This window comes from Triticum urartu, chromosome 3A, assembly GCF_056163025.1.
Source record: "Triticum urartu cultivar PI428250 chromosome 3A, HENAU_Tu73, whole genome shotgun sequence".
Classification (NCBI taxonomy): domain Eukaryota; kingdom Viridiplantae; phylum Streptophyta; class Magnoliopsida; order Poales; family Poaceae; genus Triticum; species Triticum urartu.
Genome location: NC_141875.1, coordinates 3,616,261 through 3,621,094, shown reverse-complemented (window position 1 = coordinate 3,621,094; position 4,834 = coordinate 3,616,261). Strand labels below are relative to the sequence as shown.

General features: G+C 41.0%; 1 long non-coding RNA gene across 1 annotated transcript; it reads right to left on the bottom strand.

The window, feature by feature from the left end:
• Positions 1–2,533: 2,533 nt before the first annotated feature.
• Positions 2,534–3,263, bottom strand: LOC147977564 (uncharacterized). Its single transcript, XR_015599449.1, has 2 exons — positions 3,035–3,263; positions 2,534–2,912 (listed from the first exon to the last, which is right to left on the bottom strand). It is a non-coding gene; the product is annotated as an uncharacterized LOC147977564 (long non-coding RNA).
• Between the last annotated feature and the right edge of the window lie 1,571 nt (positions 3,264–4,834).

Below are 4,834 nucleotides of genomic sequence, written 5' to 3'. Positions count from 1 at the left end.
AGTAAAGTAACATTTTTTAAATGATGGATTGTGATTTCATATATGAAAATTCGAAATTTTATAACTAAAAATATAAGAAACTAAAAAAACATCGATCATCGTCTAACAATTTGAAATTAATCTAATTCATCTAGCTAGCTAAAACTAACATTTCCAAAATTTCTAACATTTCTATATAACTAACATTTCTATAACATTTGACATTATATATATTATAACTAGCATTTCTATATACTATTTGACATTAATCTAATCTAATTAATTAATTCATCTAAAACTTTGTATAAAAAACAGAAAAACAGAAAAAACTAAAAGCTAAAAACAAAAAAATTGTGTGTGTGTGTGTGTGTGTGTGCATGTAGTGTGTGTGTGTGCGCGTGTGCGTGTGTGTGCGCTACAGCCGGCGCCGGCGCGGTGTGGCTTTGATCGATTGGAGGGAGGAGAGGGGCCGGGGGAGGGGCTCACAGCGCGCGCGGGCGAGGTCGAGGCGACGGCGACGGCGAGCAGAGGTCGATCCAAGGCGACGGCGACGGCGAGGGGAGGGGATGGCGACGGGCCGGTGCGGCGATCGGGACAGGCCGGCGATGGGGGCGCCGCGGAGTCGACGAGGATGACGCGACGAGGACGGGGGCGTCGCGGAGTCGACGGGGACGGCGCGACAGGGGCGGCGACGGCGCGGGACGGGGCGGCGGTAGAGATAAATGGGAGATGAGAAACTGAAATTTTTCGAAGTTTTTCTTATATAGGGGACACCTTTAGTACCGGTTGGAGCCACCAACCAGTACTAAAGGCCTGTTTTGGCCAGGCCAAACGGCGGGAAGGGCAGGCCTTTAGTACCGGGTGGTGGCTGGAACCGGTACTAAAGACCCACCCTTTTGTACCCGTTCCAGCCACCAACCGGTACTAAAGGTGGTGCAATGGCGCAGGTGCGGTGCGGCAAGTTTAGTCCCACCTCGCTAGCCGAGGGGCTCCCGCACTTGTTTATAAGCCCCAGTGCGGTAGATGATTTTTTGAGTAGATGATTTTTCATATAAAAAACTTTTTCATCCGAGTTAGTATCCAAAACTTATGCCCATTTTTACAAATTACAGAGAGATTTTGCAAATAAAGTCAAAATTCACATTTGCAAATTTTCCCAACAACTAGACCACATATCAGATGGGAAACTTATTTTCTTTTATTCTTTTGTCATTTCCATTATTTTCTTTTATTTTTTTCAAAACTGAAAAGGCGATCCACCGGGGGGGGGAGGGGGTACAGTTTGAAAATGGGACCTTTAGTACCGGTTCGTGGCACGAACCGGGACTAATGGTCTCAACCCCATTAGTCCCGGTTCGTGCCTCAAACCGGGACTAATGGTCTAATCTTTAGTCCCGGTTTGAGGCACGAACCGGGACTAATGGTCATCGCACCCTTTAGTCCCGGGACTAATGGATGTAACTTTTCGAGTAGATGATTTTTCATATAAAAAGCTTTTTTATCCGAGTTAGTATGCAAAAGTTATGCCCATTTTTACAAATTTCAGAGAGATTTTGCTAATAAAGTCAAAATTCACATTTGCAAATATTCCCAACAACTAGACCACATATCACATGAGAAACTTATTTTCTTTTATTTTTTTGACATTTCCATTTTTTTCTTTTATTTTTTTTAAAACTGAAAAGGCGATCCACTGGGGGTACAGTTTGAAAATGGGACCTTTAGTACCGGTTCGTGGCATGAACCGGGACTAAAGGTCTCAACCCCATTAGTCCCGGTTCGTGCCTCAAACCGGGACTAATGGTCTAATCTTTAGTCCCGGTTTGAGGCACGAACCGGGACCAATGGTTGTGGGCCAGGAGCGAGGCCCATTGGTCCAGATGAACCGGGACCAATGGCCCACGTGGCCCGGCCGGCCCCCTGGGCTCACGAACCGGGACCAATGCCCCCATTGGTCCCGGTTCTGGACTGAACCGGGACTAATGGGGTTACCCGGCCTGGACCAAAGCCCCCTTTTCTACTAGTGGTTGGTGTTAACAATCGGTACTAAAGGGCTCCCGGCCCCCGGAGCTGGCTCGTGCCACGTGGTTGCCCTTTAGCACCGGTTCGTGCTGAACCGGTACTAAAGGGGCGGCCTTTACTGACCACACTTTAGTGCCGGTTATGGAACCGGCACTAAAGGGCCTTACAAACCGGTGCTATTGCCCGGTTCTGCACTAGTGACACCCGAGGTGATGTCTAGCATCAGTTATGGGGCAGCCTGAAGCAACATGGGGCATGCTCAGTACATTAAGATTAAGGATACAACTATGAGGTGTTCTTAGTAATACATTTGAGGTCTCATCCCACTTTGTCTGACAAAAGATGGAACTTATGTGTGATTCTTTACCCCACTTTTTAGGATATATCGTAAATTTTCATCAAGGCTCATTTAATTTATTCACATTGATTACCAAACCTAGTAAATAAACACATGATTTCTTACTAGGATGATGCATGCGAGTGAAATATCAAATGTTGCTAATAAACACTCAAAATCTGTTTAGTTTAAGGATACATCAAACAGTAATTATGTATAATTGTGTAACATCATAATTTTGAATACAATGGTCTGGAATAAAAAATAAATAGAAGGTGATATAGTATTCAGCATGATTGGTGTTACAACATGTTTGACGTCAATCATTAAAACCGATGTAAATTTATAAATAGCAGTAACTTGGTAGAAGAAAGTCACATGTTGCCTCCCTAATGATCACAAGTCTTAGGGTAACATTCGCACTTGGCACCCATTAGTCTTTTAAACCTGTTCCGGCATTGTCCATCATCCCATCCATCTTCCACACAACTATCTCGACACATTCCATTTTGATCAGGATGGCATGTATCCCAATGGTTGTGATAGCACATGTTTTCGGTAGATGAAACCTCACCTATGGATAAATAGACATGGTTAGGAGAAGTAATATGAATGAATGTGTCCAGCAATGTTGATATGTCATTGCACAACATGAAACTTCGGCGAAATGCTGATACTATGGATAATTATACTTACTACATGTAGCCATAAGGCAGAAAAGAATCAAACAACACACGGTTGTCTTCCTCCAGGCCTCCATGGTATAATGGCAGAATGTCGGTGATTTTTCTGAGAGAAGGCAAAGAATGTTGTCAAGATGGTGTGTGTTTTGGTTTCTATCGTTTTGAGGTTCTTATAATGTCCGTGCCCTATAGATAGTATAAATAGTTAGGTCGTAAGGCCAAGAGGAAAGCAAGGAAGCAAAATTAACCGGTGGAATACAACTAAGTGAACTAAACTTGGCACACGTCTTACAACTTAAAATAAATAGCATATCTATCACCTATCTAAGTTTAGCTTGTTGAATTGAATCATTCCGCACATTGACAGGTGATAAGTGCATTACTATTTATATAGCATCCAAACTAAGATTGACGGTAAAGCACACTGGCTACAAAAAGGGAACCAATGCTATCTTCTTAATTTATCTATGTTTTTTGTTCTATTCATTCCATAATTCTATTAGTTACAAAAATATTCAAATTTATTTGGACCAACATATTAATCAATTTTTTAGAGCTAGTTCATGTTTTCAATACTTATGCTTTAAGTGAAAATAGGTTTTTGGAGTTCCAGGGGAAGTCTGGAAAATTAGGAGGGTCAATTTAATAAAGAAAGGGAATCAAAAGTCCAAGGAACAAGGTTAGGAAGGACATTGGTGCATGGACACCCTGCCTAAGTTCTCATGCACACCCTGTCGGGGTTGATTTCTGATACCCTTGGTATATATACACCTCAAAAAACTTGGTCATATTTATCATATTTTTTTGTTTGGTGGCACTTCGCAACCCAAGGCCATCATATCTATAGTCATATTAAGGTAAGCTTCCTGAGCGAGGAAAGATCGCTATCTTAGTTAACATTGATAATTGATGCTCTCATGGCAATATATGAGGTGCCCATCAACAACATGAATCATTGTGCTCTCATAATAATCTATTAGGTTATTCTTTATCTTTCATTTTTCCAAAAAAACGTAAAAAACATGTTTTAACTTCTTCAGATGGCATTGACATTGTAGTCTTAACAACATGGCACCTCATAATGTTTCCGATACCATGTGATTGAGTGGGTTGGCTATAGGGGAGTCCATAACGGACCACATGGAAAATGTTTGCAATCATAAAACCATCCCACGTGATTTCTAAACCAAGAATCATATGAGAATATGGAGTCAATCACTGACAATTCGTTTCATTAAATTGCTTGTGATGGCATAACTATCTCTTGTTGTTTCTTCCCATATACCATTTGCGATGATACTAGTCATCACACACGTTACATGTCATATGGAACGTGTGCATTGTACTGTCAATAGCACATGCAAAAGTTCAAAAAATCACTTTATTCTAGTTATGTATTGCACATGTTACATTCTAGGTGAACCGTGTGATTTAATATGTTCATAAAACATGTATTCTTTTAATAAATTGTGGGATTTGATGTAACCGTAAATTTCTTCGTTGGATCACAACCCAACAGACGCCATGAGATGTAACACTCAGTGTACTCCTTTGGAAAGCACTAACCAGAAAGGCATTTAGTTACACAACAATATTAAATGTTGTAACATGGCAAGGCGGTGAAACAGAAGTAAACTACTCTATCTAGTCATATTAAATGAGGTGGGAAACATTTAGATAGCATCCCTCAAAAATACCTCATGGCATTTGATGAGGATAATTAAGGTTCTTCCCTAAACTGTATTATAGGAGTTGCTAACATGAAACTCAATGGTATATGTGAAAATAAAGTTAATTGGCTATGAGTTTAGTT